Source organism: Pleurodeles waltl, chromosome 1_2 (assembly GCF_031143425.1).
Source record: "Pleurodeles waltl isolate 20211129_DDA chromosome 1_2, aPleWal1.hap1.20221129, whole genome shotgun sequence".
In the NCBI taxonomy this organism is placed as follows: Eukaryota; Metazoa; Chordata; class Amphibia; order Caudata; family Salamandridae; genus Pleurodeles; species Pleurodeles waltl.
Genome location: NC_090437.1, coordinates 135703110 through 135720615, shown reverse-complemented (window position 1 = coordinate 135720615; position 17506 = coordinate 135703110). Strand labels below are relative to the sequence as shown.

Below are 17506 nucleotides of genomic sequence, written 5' to 3'. Positions count from 1 at the left end.
ATTCCTTGTGCCAACATGTTAGCATGTGTCCCTTTCTCTTTTGACAAAATGCGTACACTGCTGTTTCATGCATGGTCTACCTGTGTTCATGGGATTATTTCTGTATTCCCTCACACATATGTGCATGACAACCTGTGTTTGGGATAGGACATTTCCAATGGGGCTACATTTATTGTAATTGTATTTATATAGCGCTTACTACCCCTGACGAAGCGTTGAAGCGCTTTTTCGCGAGTAGCCAGCTACTCTGGAACCCAAGAGGAATTAGTGGTGGATTAGTATAGGGAAATATAAGCACAGTATTAGTATGAATTCATTTGAGCAGAGGACATGTGACATTGTTTGTTGGATTGAACAGAGTAATGAAAGGAAAGAAGAGGGAAGAATCCAGAAGTGTTAATTGGGAGTTTATAGTAATAGGATGAGGCTTGGGATGAATAAAGAAGAGGTGGAGGAGGGAAGAGTCTCTGGAAAGGGGTTAGGGAAATCACAGTGGCAGAAGGGGTTTTGGATGAGTCAAAGGTGAGATAAAGTATAGTAGGACTAGATTAATAAATAAATAGATATGCAAATGCAAATGCATAGCAAGGGAATAAATGTGCAGGGAATATAATAATGGGTACAATAATATGAGAGGTAAAGTAGTTTTGTAGAAACACAGACTTTCAAGATTTGTAATCTTTGATGTTAACTAATAAGTGTCCTTTTCTAACATTAATTTATCTTTCCTCAATTTTTCAATAGCAAAATGCTTGCTGTTAAAAGGTTAGGATAATATTTGCTCTTTATGATATAAAAAAGAATGCAGGGATTCACAAGTATCTAATATAACAACGTATCTAGTAGTTATGCAATGGCATATGAACATGTTAAATATAGAATAATATACACATATATGTATATACACACACACAAATATATATACACATACATGCACACCCACATACACACACACACATACACACATGCATATATATATTTAACCGTGAGTAAATATACATTTGTTAAACTGGCTTAAAGAGTATGTGTATAATTTATTATTATGAAATAGTAACTATGCATATTTCTTGAAGAACTATACATATCTAGAATAGAATATACACATAATCAGATTATAAATATTTATCAACACAGGCATATGCAGTCCATTGCTGTTTGAATATGGTGGTTATGAAGGAAAGAGCCAACTCTTGAGTAGACTTCTGAAGACAAGATCGTTATCTGTGGATCTTATATTTGGAGGTAATGAATTCCGTAATTTGGCTGCTTGAACAGAGAAGAATGTACTAGCTATTGTCTTATTCTTGTATGGTGGTGTTTTAGGGCGGGGTGTCAATCTTGAGTAGAGGTTTCTCTGTTGAATGTATTTGGTTATTTCGCTTCTGATGAAAAGTGGCCCTGTTCCATGTATAGCCTTTTGGGTGATACAAGGCAGCTTGAAGGTGGATCTTCTGGCTACGGGTAACCAGTGTAGTGCTCTCAAGGCAGGGGAGGTGTGGGCTTGTGGCTTCACATGTAATAGTAGCATGGCAGCTGAGTTCTGAATGCATTGTAGTTTTTTCATAATAGATAGAGATGATCATGGTAGAGGCCATTGGCATAATCCAGTTTGGATAGTACAAGAGAGATAGTAGTCTGCCCCTTGTGTGGAAATCCGAGGTGAGGGAAGATGCGTCACAGAGTTTTTATGTCACTTGAGGAACGCCTGCGTGCTAAATTTTGTGATTATTACTATTTCTCACATGATGTTGTGTTTCCCCACCATTGGCACAATATTATCCATTGGGAAATTCAACATATAATCCAGTGTGTCTCTATGGTGCATTAAAACGAAGAATTCTCCACTTGAGGGACCTGTGTTTCTTTTAGAAATTCAAAATAAAACGTTCACAAAAAATACAACTAGGAAAAAAACATTTTGCTAAACCACTGTGAAATGCATGCTAGTATTTCCAGAAAATATTCACAATAGAACATCATTGTAACCAGTTTCGACAAGATAATGGGAAACATGAAAATAAACAAGCATTGGCAAAGACAATGGGTCGGATATTGGTGGGCAGCCTTTGGGTTTGTCAATGCGCATATTGTTTGTGCATGGTTTTTTATAAAATGTTATTCTTGTGAGAGTTGTCAGGACCTCACCACTATAGCAAACATTGGCAAAAAACATAATATTTCAAGTCTCAAAAAGCACAATTGCCACAGTAGCCCCTGGCTCTGAGCACAAATCCCTAAGACAAGCAAGTTGGTAGATCTGCACAGGCTCAAAAGGGCATTCCAACACTGGAACTATTGCTTAGCGCCACTTCCAGCCCCAGTATGTAGATCTGTGAAAAGGTGGCAAAATAAGGAAATTGCTAGAATTTCTACTACAGTATGAGCCTTGGCATAATCGGAGGCTAGCATCAGAGCTTTTATATAATGAGATTGCTGACATAATTTGTCGCTGCACTTGAATTTATTGTGTGTTAATGACATTGTGTTAATACAGTTGGTATAGGGGTTTTGAAGGAAACACATAATTGTATTAAGACGGTGTGATTAATACAATTAATTTGGACCACGCTGTGATTATCATTGGAACTTAACCTTGATTTAACAACATTTGTACTAACTATAAGATGTTAAAGGAGCAGCGGGTATGGGAACTACATTATATGAAATTATTGGATAGTGCAGACAAATGTGATTTTAAACTATATAGCTTTTTAACCAGGTTGGATAGGATTTCTAGGGCGTTGCACATTCACACCAAATTTATGAATCTTATTTATTCCACCTTATAAAAGTAACCCCACCCAAAGTGTTTCGGGCTCACTCTCTGCTGATCTTTAGAAGGGGGCAATACATTGATCTGACCTCTGATTTATAAATCAGATTAATTTCTTTAGAGCTAAATTACACTGGGTTCTATTTATTTATTCCTAGTTTCCCTCTATTTTACTGAATTCAATGACTAACTGATTGACATTAACAGATGATTTTTGCCCTACGGAAGGATTTAAACCTTTAATTAACTTTTATGGCTTTGATTTTAATACTTGTCCATTTTTAAGGTGAAGTCTAATGTGCTCTATATTTGAATCTGAAATGTTATTTGATATTCAATCTACATGTTAACCAAGACCAGTGGTGGAGCAACAAATTACTTAGAGGAAAACCACCCCTCCAGGTTCATCAATAGCACTTTAGGTTGAACATAGGTAAAAAAAACACTATATCACAATTAAACATTGTATATAAAAAAAACTGCAATGGGGATGGGATGGTGTGGTTTTTCTGACTGTGGATGTTCAGATTAGCACCTTTCATTCGTGCTTATGTGAGTGTCATAATATACAAAAAAAAGTGATGGATGTAATGCACAAACTAATCTCACCCACCGGCAATTATTCTGACCCGTTGTTATTTCGCACACCATACCACCTCAGCCTGGACCCAGCCACATGCAATCAGTCTTCACCTTGTTCTCAATAGTCCAGCCCAAACCGGCAGGCCAAGTCCTCCATGAACTGGAACACAAGCAACCGAAGGCAGTTATCACCCTTAAAGGGGCTCATCAGTTGGGTATAGCTTAGTTCCAATGGCACAGTGTGCATGGGACCTACACCTGTGCATACCTATCTCTTTTAAGATAGTGTACAAACAGGTGATGGACGGAATGCTTGAATTAATCTCAGCCATGGGCAATTACTCAGTCTGAATCTCATTCCATTGTTACTTTCCACATTATACCACCTCAGTGGGGACCCTGCAATATGCATATTAGTCTTGGCCCTGTTCCAAAGGGAAGCCCTGCCTGAGCTGCCAGACCAGGTCCTCCTGAGCCAAAACACAAGCACCCTAAGACCAGTTTCGCCATTTTTAAGCCTCTTCGTCAGGCTTAGCTTTGTTCCAGCAGCACAGTGTGCATGTGACCCATGCTTGGCATATCCACCTAACTTAGGAAAGTATACAAATCAATGATTAATGGAATGCTTGATTTAATCTCAGGCACTGCTAATTACTCAGGAATAATCCCAGTCTATTGTTCTTTTGCATACCATGTCACCTCAAATTGGAGCCAGCCACATGCAAATCAGCTGACCTTTGGGACAACCTGGTTCCTGGCACCAGGGCAGTCAGGGGTTACTAGACTACAGTTGCATCAACTGGAGTGGTTCACTGCTGCTGTCCTGGGGCCACAGTACAACTGCACTCCAAACTGGATAACCAGGAACTTCTCTACAGCACTTGACTCTCAGGATAGCGAGACAGAGCAGTCCAAGGCTTATTCAAGGAAGTGGGAATGTTTAAACATTAACACTACAGTTTACACCGCAATACCAGCTAATAAGATCAATGTCCAGTTAGTGCTTTACTTTATAAAACGTGCTTTAATATACACACACAAAAAAATATACTACAAATAAAACTAAGATATACAGTGACAACCAGACGTTACTACCACCCTCTGGGCCAAAGTTCTGACCCCTAAGAGTAATATAGGTCCTAGGCACTATAAAAAGACAGTTAACATTGCCTTGAACAGATCACATTGCACAGGGTTACTCTTCAAAGCTGGAGCAATGGTACCAATGGTTGTATTAGAGTTTTAGCAGTTGATATGAAGTCAAATGTTCCACATCTACCCACTGCTTCATCTCCCAAAGCATCAGAAGTGCCCATCCTTTTTTGAGGTTAGAAGGGGTCTGGATAGGCGTGCCTAGTGGCACGGTTAATGGGGTCACGCTCGTTTAATAGCCACGCGGCTGGTTGTAGGTGGGTAGCAGCTTGCCAAGGTACTAATCCACCCTGATACCTTCAGGTAACACAAAAGAAGTGGGATCCTGAACCACAGAGCCCACTGATCTCAGTCTAGATTTTCTAATAGCTGGGAACCCACAGGGGCTGTGTTACTTGCTACTAGTGTAGGACAAAGAAGGACAAAGTTAGACACTATACAAGTCCTAGGACAGGGGCCAATGGTTCAAATGGATTGTTTTTCAACATGGCACTCTACCCCCAGATACAGGTGGTACCTAGAAGCACCCACAGACTCCCACAACACAGGGGAGGGGTCGGGCAAATTAGTCTCAACTTCAATGACAACATGGAGCCCACCCCATCTCCCTCAATGTTGATATGCAGCAAGTTTCCTTATCTTGAGCAGCTGTCTGACGGCTCCTTGTGTTCCATCGATAGATTCTTCCACAAGCCTCCTACAGGCCTGTCTCTGCTCCGGTGCCCAGCAATAAGAAACCGCAGAAACAGCTACTTCTGTCAGACTGGTAAATTTCTTTTACTGGTAATCCATAAAAGAGATACCTGTTCAAGTTCAAACCCTATCTCTGGGTCTGAAAGAATTCCAATCTAACCCTGACTCCACTCTTGGTTCTCTGCTTTCTCGGAACCTCCAACAAAAACAACTGGCCCATGATGCCAGACTTTTATCATTCCCTGAGTGTCAGGCTAATCCAATCAGAGAGTCTGCTACTTTTGCATCCCGATGGCCCCGCCGATCCTGGGGCATATTTCCTATATGTTCACTGTGTCAGCAGTTTCTGATGAGTTAACTTGAGGAGGGCTCTTCCTGTCTCTTGGTACCATTCTACCCTACCCTTCAGAAAGGAATTTTAATGAATTCTAGACAAGGAGTCCCTGACCATAGCCGAGCAGAAAGAAAGGGTGTCAGCCCAGCAGATGGAGACTTAGCTAAATACAGATAAGAGATATAAGAGATAAGAAAAGCCCCTTCTAAGAATAGAGAGGGAGTTGGAATGTCCAGCAGAACAGAAACTAGCTTGGCTAATCGTCCTCACCCAGTGAACCCACTGGCTCTCAATACACACATCTCACAGGCAAGAAATCAAATAAGACTGCACAGACAATTTACAAGGAAGGAGCTGCTACGTAGGCCCTTCCAAAGACAGGGGTATAGGTACCACTGAGTATAAATTAATGCTGCCACCACTGTCAGCCTACCACAACCTAAGTAAAGTGCAGTAGCCACTCTCTCTAAAAGTGGGTTGTACTATACAAGCCTCTTGAACTCAAAGCCAAGCTCTAGAGTTTCAATCCATGTAAACAAGCTCTAGGGTCTCAAACCATGTAAAGAAGAAGACCCTCAGGGAACGTGCAGAACTGTCATGTTCCTTGGGGTATCTATCAAGAAAACCTACAGTTCTTTCATTTGACTTGGCAGGAGATCAACACTAGCCAGGGAAGCACACTCTTCAAAGACATGCAGAAGACTTTCTGTCACAACAACCCTGCTCCAATAGAAATAGTCCAGCTCAAACTGCCAAGCCAGGTCCTCCCTGAAATAGAACACAAGCAACCAAGACCGGTTTTGGCCTTATTAGGGCTCATCAGTCTGGCATAACTTGGTTACAGTGGCAGTGTGCACTGGCCCCACATTTGTGCATAACCGCCACAATTATGAAAGTATACAAAAAAATATATACCTCACTGATGAGGTCCAAGTAGGTTGATACCGGTCTGTGGTTGCACATTGTCCTTTCTGGAAGGGGCCCTGTGTCGCAGTTTGAGACGGGCTGTTCCCATAAGGAGCTGGACTGGTACTGATTTACATAAGCCAGGTCCATATCTAGAGTGGCATGGTGGGCAAAACATGATGGACTGGAATGCGGCCCGACCTATTGCCAGTGGCTGAGACCAATTCAAGCAGTCCACCCATCACCTTGTTGTTGTTGCATTTTACACCTGTAATGTGAATGGTATGCCCAGATGTCTGTCCCCTGTTCACTATGACATAAGACTCAAGCTACACCCGAGACCTAAAGAGGTCTTAACAGGTCCACGATTCCCTTTGATCTATTCAGGGACGAGCCTAGCTTAGCAGTTCGGAGAGGACTGTTCCCTCGAAGACTGTTGCAAGGCCCGTGCTGATGTGCATAAGGCAGTATTTAGTCTACAGTGGCATGGCAGGCAAAAAAGAGGTGCACTGGAAAGAGGCCCAAACAAACTGGCTGTTGCAAAGAATAATACAAGCATCCCATCCATCACCTTGTTGTTGTTGAGGTGGGAGTATAGTGTCACCCAGGGTGCTCCATAGCTATGTTCTAACTAGCCATGACGGCTGGAGAGCAGGAGATCTGGGCTGAGTAGGGTCGATTTTCCCATCACCTTGGTATTATTTTCTACTTTCCATCTACAAGTGTTATGTCTTTGTCTGATATAAAGGCCTACAGCAAACTTGTGCAGTCTCCAGTGTCCTTTCCAGTATAGTTAACCTGCTTGGCCACATCTTTGCTTGTACTTGGAACATTTCAGACCCATAAGCTTTTAAAATTCTTGTTTTCCATATTGCTGATATCTGGATGAAAGGAAACAAGTCCAGAGAACCCGTCACTTTGTCATATAGAACATTAGGGAGGGTTCTGCGTGGGGTTGCGGGGTCAATTGGATCTGGCTGGTTTGGAAACACCATCCTGACCGACTTATCTTTGACTAAAACCAGCCCCTGGCTTGTAAAAGCCAAAAAAACTCCACCTTGTGCACTGAAAACTTGGCAACAACGAATAAAATAAATTAAAAAAACACAATGAACTTGAGTTTTGGTGTGGACGGCAGCCCAGACTCACATCCGGCCAGAAACACCATCCTGACAGACTTATCTTTGACTAAAACCAGCCCTGGCTTGAAAAAGCCAAAAAAACTCCACCTTGTGCACTGAAAACTTGGCAACAACGAATAAAATAAATTAAAAAAACACAATGAACTTGAGTTTTGGTGTGGACGGCAGCCCAGACTCACATCCGTCCAGAAACATACCAAATACATTCATTCACGTCTATTGGAAAAACATATCACCACCTCAGGACAACAAACATACAACACGAAACTACGGCAACATAAGAAAAATTTAAATGCAAGCCAAACTAAAATTTGCAGTTGAAACCGTCTTTCCCCTCTACTTAACCAATCATGAAAAACAGTGGTTCCCAACCCGTGGTCCGGGGACCCCTGGGGGTCCGCAAAGCCTTCTCAGGGGGTCCGCGAGAGGATAGAAAATTTAAAAATATTAACAAATATTGACAAATTAGGTCCCCAGCTTCCAGTAATGCCTCAGGCGGGGGTCCCCGGATCCCATGATGATTCAGTGGGGGTCCCTGGGTTCCATTAATGTTAAAGTGGGGGTCCACAGAAATCAAAAGGCTGGGAAGCACTGATGAAAAACATTCCAAACAAGGCACCACCCAATCATAAACATGTCGCTTGTTGGGGGTCAACCAATTAAAAGAGAAAAAAACAGCATTCTTCAAGTGCTGGAAGAGCGCGTGTAGTAGAACAAATTGCGAGTTGGGGGAGGGGCAGGTACGCACCTTATTTACAAAACCTAAGCTCCCTGGTAACCTGAAATAAGACGAGCTAACATCAGGCCGGAGTTGTCTTTATGTCACTCTGTAACGCAATCTCATTAGCATCGGTGCGTTTGCCATTTTGTAAATTTCTGAACAAAACAGTAACTACAATTTACAAAATAAGATAAGCTTTCTTTACAGGAATTACAATATGGTAAACTACTATGTTTTTAATGTAATTTTAATTCCAGTTGCGTGACAAATAATGGAAGATAGGTCTGTCTACTTCAAAACTGCAAAAGTGTTATGCCCTACAAATAGAAAATATACTATGCCCTTAGCTCCGTTGTCTACACGTCCTAAATGCACGTAAACAATGATAATGTAAACCACCGCCTTCATTCAAGATGGTCACTGAACTACCTTCTTTGGCGCCAAAACGGCTACTCCCTCTCCCATTTTATTGTTAAAAGTTTGGCGACTGCATGCAAGCTGTTCTCCTCAGTCAGGCACGGGCTGAGTCAGGAAGCGGGAGGGCGGGCGCACAGGGTTATCTGTGTATTTCATGTTGTGCCACAGAGAGGAGTGTCACCATTGATTGTTGGTTCACGCATACCCTCACCTGTCATAGCATGTCATTTGGCAAGTACAACTGCAGTAGCAAGAAGGGACATGGCGGGTAGGACTAGAGGTTTTACACACAGCGTGCATTTCTATGCCATTGATGTGGCATCATGTGGAGAAGTGTACTGCAAATGTGTAATGGGAAAGGTTTGTTGCCTGACTTTTGGCATGCATCATGGACGGACCTGCAGTTATGTTGGAATCATATGTGGTTGGGTACAACCATTCATCCACAGACATCTGGGTTTGCAGGACCAAAACAGAGACAGTAATGTAGTTTTCCATTGGGCAAAATGTTGGGGGCCATCTACAAGTACTTGCAAATCTCTGTGTCTCTCCAATATACAAAGGACTAATGGCATCTCCTGATGCAATCAGAGTATATCATTGTAAGATGTGCCAGACATTAGTAGTGATTTCCCTGGGACTTTCTGATTCATTGTGTTGTGGAACTTAGGGACATATCTCCGTGACAGTTTGCACATTGTGTCTACAGTATACATTTGTATGCCAAATATTTAGCATGTCGAGCAACTTTAGTACTACTGACATGACTCCATTAGGACAAATTACACATGGTGAAGTGTGCATTGTTACTATGTTTACAGTATGACATGAGTATTTTCATGTCAACTTCTCAAGGCTACTGTACTGCTTTCAGCAATATGGCAGGTTTTAGGTGCATCATTTCTTATTGTTGTGTTATTGTGTATGTGACAAATAGATGTCTGTATGACCTTGTGTGGGATATGTGGGAATGAAGTTAGTATTGGCCTACTATTGTATGACAAGAGGCAACTGAGGTATGCTCAATGAGGCCAAGCATTGAAGGTGATGTGGTCTCCTTCTTGTTCAATGGTTACTATGATTGCACAATTTCAGCTATGCAACTGTAGTTCTCTGAGATCCTGATTTTCCTTGAGGCAAATGTTGACAGTTGAGATGGCATGCATGCATATGGTATCGTACATGTAGGAGGCACTTTGATGTTGTTAGTTGCAGGGAACGGCTTGACGTCATGGTAATGTTTGCTACTCACAGCTGTTGTTCAAGTGTAATCAGGAACATGTGGTGACCTTTCCTCTTTGTATTTCCAGCATCAGCCCAGGCAAGCAAGGGAGACAGGGCACAACCAAGTGCGGAAGCATATGTCCATGTTACCTCCAGTCATGACACCGCCGACACAGAGGGACCCGCTGGCCCGGAGGGTGAGGGGAGTGCCACAGAGGATAAAGGATCAACATCGTCATAATCAGATTCTTCCTACATTGGCCACTCCCTAGTGGTGGTGGACCCATCAGGACCTGCTCCTGTACCTCCTTTGTTTGCCACCCCCAGTTGTATCGCCACCTTCTGTGTTTCTCCCCACCCAGTTGACTGTGCCCACTCACCCAAGAGGGTGGGCGTCTATTTTGCAGCAGGCATCTCACCCCAGCCCGTTGCCCCTGCTGCAGTGAGTGAGGAGGATACTGACCTCCTGAGGAGTATCTCTTTGGGACAGACTGCAATTGTGAATGCCATCCAGGAGTGGCCAGCAAATTTCAGTAGACCAATGCTTTCCTGGAAGGCATTCACAGTGGCACGTCTGGCTTACAGAGATCTTAACAGGCTCTGGCCTCCTCACTGAGGTCAGCTAGCCACCCTCCACATTCCTCTCCCCTCCTCCTCCCTCTTCTCAATCCAAATCCCCTATTCCCTTATCTGCCCCAAGCATAACAACATATCTGCACACACCCATCTCAACACACATGAGCAGCGCACATCGACACAAACACCACAAAACACACCGGCACCCAGGCACTCAACAGACACCCACGAACATATCAGCCATCACTTCACCAGATACCCCACCATCCCCAATGACCCACACACCACATCCAGCATACTCACAGACACCACCACAAGAGCCAGTGACACATCCACCATACACCAGCACAACACACACAGGTACATCCGCCACATCCACCATACTCACAGACACCACAACACCGCAGACACATCCACCATAGCCAGCATACCCACAGACACCACCCCAACAGATAAACATCCACCACATCCAACATACCCACAGACACCACCCCAAAAAACACACACACATCCACCACTCCCATATCGGCCAGCACCTCCACCTCCCAGCCCCCAATACATACAAACACCCACTCACACATGCAACAGACACCACCCAAACAGAAGCATACCTCACACATGCACTCACCCAATGCATCTACACCCATAGACAAGACAACTACTCCCTCAGCCTCCAAATCCCTAAACACTTCTGCAGACCCTCCCTGTTTTCCCAAGGAGAGTTTCCTTTTGAGCTTGCCCTTTCCTCTGTTCCCTCCACCCCCTTCCAAACCCCAAAAGCCCCCACCCACATTCCATTCTATCTCTTCTACGTTGAAGTCCTCCCGTGTCATACCTGCCCCCTTCAAGCACCCATATCCATACCCCTCCCCCCAAGAAGCCCACCCCACCCCTCCCAAACCCACCCCAAATCTGACCCCACCCAAGGATGATCCCTGAGATGCCTGTCTGCCCACTTCATGCCCCTTCCTGTGGAAGTTCCCTGGCAGTGATTGGAGACCAAGTGTTAGCACAGTGACATGCATGGACATCTAAATGGACTGGCCAATAGCCTTTGTTCAGAAAAATTATGAGTTAATAAACCCAATTTTTTTTGGGGGGGTACACATTTGTCCTGCAATTCCTTTTCTACCTTCATGCAGTTCCTGAGTAACTTGTGTTATACGACTACAATTGTGTGTGTTTCAGACTGATTGGTGATCCATTTGCTGGTGTTTACAATATCTGACTTTGTAAGCAGTGCTGATGTCACCCAAGATAAAGGTAGATGTTGACTGTTTGGATAAGTGGGTGTTAATCTAAACGGGTGTCATTGCACTGTGTTATGTTTGGTTTGGTAAGTATTTAATCTTGTGTTGTCCATACAAGGTGTTAGACTTGTCCCCCCTGATATGGATTGTACATTTGTCTCATGTGTGGATGCTGGTGTTTTTTTTGTTCACACATGAAGGGTGTTAAATTGTGCTAGCTTCCTTTGCATTTGACTGTTCATGGTTCCATTTTGATGTGTGTACCGTGCAGCTACTTCATCTAGATGTATGGCACATGCTGTTGCTGTTGTATTTGCTTTCTTGACTTGCACTTCCACATTATGCAGATAGGCATGTCACTTGGCTCTACTATAGTTTGTCCCTGAGATACATGAAAGGCCAGTTCCTGTGCAAATGCTGTTTTAGGGGCATGTACAAAATGTGTCCTGTGACCCAGGGCAGCATCTTTCAGTGACTGCTCCTGATGCCCCCATCCCTATGTGCAGGTATTGGTTGCACAGTGAGCTTTGAATATGTGTCTCTCCCAAACTATTGAACATCCCATTGTCCTTTCACTGCATTGCAATCCGGGTGATGTGTGGGTCCATTGCAGGGCTGTTTCATGGGAGGGATGTTAGTGTACTATCACACATCCGTACATATGTGTGTTCAATCTGACAACAGTCCATGGCATGTGTGCAATGTGAGGGTGTCAGCTGAATTGGTAGATGTGATGTTGATGTGTTGCTGTTGTGTGACACAATGTTGTGTACACTCCACTGTCCCTTTGCCTGAGATGGTCAGACGTGTGTTTTTGTGGACTATTGTGGTGCAGTGTCAGTGACCTGCCCAAAGGGGGCATTTTGTGGCTGTTAATGTGTCATTCTTTGTGAATGACTCCGACGGTGGACACAATGACACATATACTCGGTGCCTGTAGCATAAGCCCCATATCATGTGGATGACGGTGAGATGATCTGTTGTTGAGATTAATGACACGGGTTGCGTCCATTGCGGTGTGGATTTTGGGCAACTTTGATGAGCAGCAGCAGTGGCAGGGCGAGTGTGATGGGCTCCTTGGCGGCACAAGAGGTTTAACACTGCCTGCAGGTGAGTTGCTTCCTTTATGCTCTCCGTTTCCACCAGCTTAGAGGTGGTTGTTAGACTGCCAGAGTCACATTGGCAGTGTGCAACATCATAATGAGTCCAGTTAAAACACTGGCTCCGCCAGCATTTTTGTCCTGCCTCATCACCGCAGCTGTCTGCACTGCCTGAAGGTGCCGGTGAGACCGATGCGGTCTGCACTGCCTGAAGGTGCCAGTGGGACCGCTGCGGTCTTTGCTCTAAGGGACCGCCAACTTCATAATACAGTGGTTCAATCACCGAGCTGATGGCGGTTGGAACACCACCGCTGCCACAATGCCAGTGCACGGACCGCCAAACTCATAATCAGGCCCTAAGTAACATAGAGATGAAAAAAGAAACAACAGGGTCACTGAAAGGAGCAGTCAACAGTCAATATACTATATGCTATTTTCCCATGGTATTTTTTTCATTAAGACCCTGTTTATGTGTGCCCAAAGTGAAAATTAATTATACAGACAATAATCACTAATGCCAAAATGAGAGCAGATAAATCACAGAGACAAAAATTGCTAAATTAAACTGACAAGCCCAACATAACAAGGTTCAATTTATTTCCTAAATTCTCAACCCAATGTGCCAAGATCGGACAAAATATCAATGAAAGATGGGAAATTCTATAAGTAGAACAAGACTTTGGTCCACTGTACAGTGAAAAACCTATATTTGCCTATGAGAGACCTACTAATATCAAACACTTTGTATCTAAGAAACTCATACAAAGAACGAAACCTCAAGTGATCGGCATCACACCTTGCGATCAAAGAGTGCACTGCAACAATGTAATTAAGAGGGTACTTGTCAATCACCCACACAAAGGGAACCAAATTAAATTCAAAATCAGAGGCAACTGCAATACCGCCAAGTGTATATATGTACTGAAATTGCCCTTGCAGCCTTTTGTATATAGGGAAAAAGGAGAGAAAACTCAAAATCCTAATTTCTCAACAAAACAGCAATATACGCAAAAATAATTTGAAATCTACAGTGGCAACTCACTTTTCTGATCGCCAGCACAATGTATCGGAAATACGGTTTCAAGTACTGGAAGGTCATAGCTTCCAAGGTTTCAGATTGCTATGTGTGACACTTTCATGATTTCAGTGTAATTATGAATGACATTTCGATGACTATGCGTGACAGTCTTGCAAGCAAAATCAAGCAATGAAGAAGAAGAAACCCTGTAAATATTGTAACGTATTGGGAATCCTATACCTCCCGTTGTACACCAGAGCCAACTTGTGGCCTTTGATAAACACTACTCTGAGTTTACCTAGCAAAGTAAGAAACTGTAACAAGAAGGTTTTACCACACTTCAGGACTAGTGTGAAAATCTCAGGTAGTGCGGCAATGCGGGGAAAATGAACGGAAATGCGTTATTCTAACGAAAGATGCGGGACACTTAGCAGGGCTGGAAGTTCTTGAGAATATACTAGGTGGCAATATGAGTAAAAGACTTCTGTAGAGTGACATCTATAGGATTAGAACGTAGGACACTGTACAACCATGTGGTCTTATGACCAAATGGTACAGGTATACTTCTTATAGCTCTAATTATAGGTTCAGATTTCTTGCACATTGTGTTCTTTGTCAATCAGTTCCAATCAGCTTATCATGCATTATTTCCTCTCGTTGCCATGATAATTCTGTATTTGCAACAGTGTAAGCACGTATTCATATAAGCCTTCTCACCAGGTTTCTCTAACTTAATTTTTCAATTATATATCTGGATACAAAGAAATCAACATTTGGCTACATACATACACATCTACATGACAATTCACCTGGACAACGCAGTACTTAATGTTTGGTTTCTTCACTATCCCACGTCAGCCGGCACACACAGGGCCCTCAGTATGTAATATTTACTCTCTTTTATACTGTCAATATGACGGCCATATTTATTACTTTATCGGTCAGCCGATACACAGAGCGTTTAAGATGCATGTTTTGAAATGTTGACATAGTGACTAGCCTTTGTCATATTTTTTAAGTTAGCACTATAAAACAGTATTGATTTGCAGGTAAATGCCGTTCGTATTTCCACCTTTCAATGAAGCCAGCATATGTACTTGTAATCACTTGACTTTAGGGTACGTTCTTCGTCTATGCACCTCTTTCAACACAGCTGCACCTATCAGGTAAAATATGATCACACTATACAAACGCTTACCTGGCACGATCATACATTTATTCGACTTTCCTCCTGGCGTTGCGAGTCGAATTAGCCCCACCCCACCTGCTTAATTGTTTTATAACTATGCTTCCTTACAAGGGAAAGATTCACAAACCTAGCCACGAAGAGCACCTGCTGTTTACGGTTTATGTCAACATTTTACCAGCGGTCGATTAGGCTTTACAGCGATTTATGGTTTTTGTTTATGTTTTACTAGTAGTCAACTGGCGACCAGTTAATGGCCTACATGGATTTGACTTTACTTGCATTAATAACTCAATGGGGTCTTGTGGAAGTAGAAGACCCCGGGACATCCCCCTCAACACCCCAACCCCCGGGATTGTTGGGGAAATGGAACAGTCTTAGACTGCTTGGGGTGCATGTGGGCTACTTTGGGCTTCTGACCACTCTCCGATTATATACCCGGCCATTTCGTGTCGCTCCTCGCTATTTTGACGAGGAGACACGGTAGCTAGGGGCAGTCTAGATCTGAGGTTAATAGTTCTTGGTTTGTTGGGCGCTACAGTGTAAAACACGAAATATCTGTTTATAGATTCATGTTTTTGTCTTACTGGCATGCATGACGAAAAAGTTAAGCAGGCATTGAGGCTCCTCCAGGAGGCCAGAAGGCTCGACTTACTGGAGAAAAGCATGTGCGCTGAGACACAGCACATGAGACGAGCAGCAGCGGGGGTAGCGGTGGCGGTAATCGACTGTCCGCTGCTGGGTCCCAGAGCGAAAACAGCTCACAGGTGAGCAAGAGAGGCCGCTCCGGGTATCGGAGCGCAGCCTCAGGGGGGCGGGCCGTGTGGTGCACGTTCAGTAGCAGGTGCCAGAGGCGAGGCCACATTGAAGGTGGGGTATTGTGGAGAAGGCGGTGAGAGCAGCGCTGAGACGTTTAGAGCGCTGCTTTCCCCAGGACATGGTCGATTGGGTGGGAGGAGGGAAGTGGGTGGTACTTTGGAGAACTCCCAGGGTGCAGCGGTGAAAGGCAGAGGTAGAGTGGGGGGAGGGGTTAAAGAGGGATGGCAAAAAACATGCATCCAGAGGTAAAAAAAGAGAAAAATAGATAAGGTGGTTGATTTTGAAAAAGGAACGTGTTTTGCTCAATTTGATCCCACACTATATGAACACGTGGGGCAGAGGCTACAACAAAGGATAAAGGGAAGATGGGTGGATGAAGGGGAGAAATTGTTACAGGATGAGGAGGGCTGGGAGGTTGAAATTAGATTTACTAAACCAGCTAAGAAAGCTGGTAAAGGAGCCCAAGACAGAGCAGGCAGGGGCTAGGGGCTCTAGCGAAGGTAGTGGAACGGGGATCTGCATAAGCATTGGTGGCAGTGCTCCTGAAATGGAGCGATGATGAAGGAGAGGAAGGGAATTGGGAGGAAGAAGTGTCTTTTGCTGGGGAAGAGTCAGTGATACAGGATGTTTCTATGCTGGAGAAGTAGAGACCCAAGAGGAGTGGCGGTGCAAGCCCCCAAGTAAAGTGTACAGCCGATTTAGGTGGTCTACTCTGGGTGGTGAGTCGTCGCTTGGGGGGCGTCGTGGTAATGAGAGTAGCTGGGGAGAAGAGGGATGGGAAGAGCAGTATGTGAAAGGAAAGGTGACCAGTAGGAACAACCAGGTTGAGAGAGGTGTGGCGTCGAATCGTGGTTGGGTTAGTAAGGGAGGGGCAGGTAGGGAGATGACCAGCTCTCCGGGCCGAGCAGATATATGGCAGATGTGGGAGTGGGAACAGATGAAGGAAGTCAGGTATGGAAGGACAGATCGACTGGAGCAGGGGTCAAAGACCAGAAGGTGGACACAAAGAGGGTGACGGGGTCAGTGCAAGAAGGGGTACAGGCATTCAACAGTAGGTCAGATAAGCAGGCAGGTTTAGAGAGTAAGAAAATAAAGGTTAAGAAATTGCCTTATAGGGAGATGTCTAAGCCATTGGGGGCACACCTCATACTAGCAACAAAGGAAAACATTTGGAAAGGGGAGTATGTTGAAATGTTGAAACTCTTACATAGGGGGCTTCGGTCAAAGGAGGAATCTAAAGAGGAGGAATTTGAGCTGGCAAAACACCCTAAGGTGTCGGTCACAACTGAGAACTGAACAGTGGCATTAATGATCTTTGCTAGTGTGTACTGGGAGAGATCAATAGCCCTCCTTAAGTATTTAGGCGTGATCAGAAAGGCTCAGTTGAACTACAGGGGGTACGCATGTGTACAGTGTGACAAGGAGTTTCGGGCCCGCATGGCGGTTGACCCGGAAGTGCAATGGGCGGGAGATCGATGTTGATTTATGGCAACATATTGTGGGACCAGCAAAATTTGGAAATACTGTATTTACAGCGAGCAGTCTCCCAGTTCTCTACCTCCCCTTCTGAGAACGTCCCACCCAGGGAGGGGTGGCAGGGGCAGCCAAGGGCA

At 44.0% G+C, this 17506-nt stretch overlaps 1 long non-coding RNA gene across 1 annotated transcript in view; it reads right to left on the bottom strand.

The window, feature by feature from the left end:
- LOC138295377 (uncharacterized) overlaps positions 1-16056 on the bottom strand; it is a 108937-nt gene extending 92881 nt beyond the window's left edge. The window contains exon 1 of the long non-coding RNA XR_011203585.1: positions 15730-16056. This is a non-coding gene — a long non-coding RNA (uncharacterized lncRNA). The remainder of the gene's footprint in view (positions 1-15729) is intronic.
- Positions 16057-17506: the final 1450 nt, after the last annotated feature.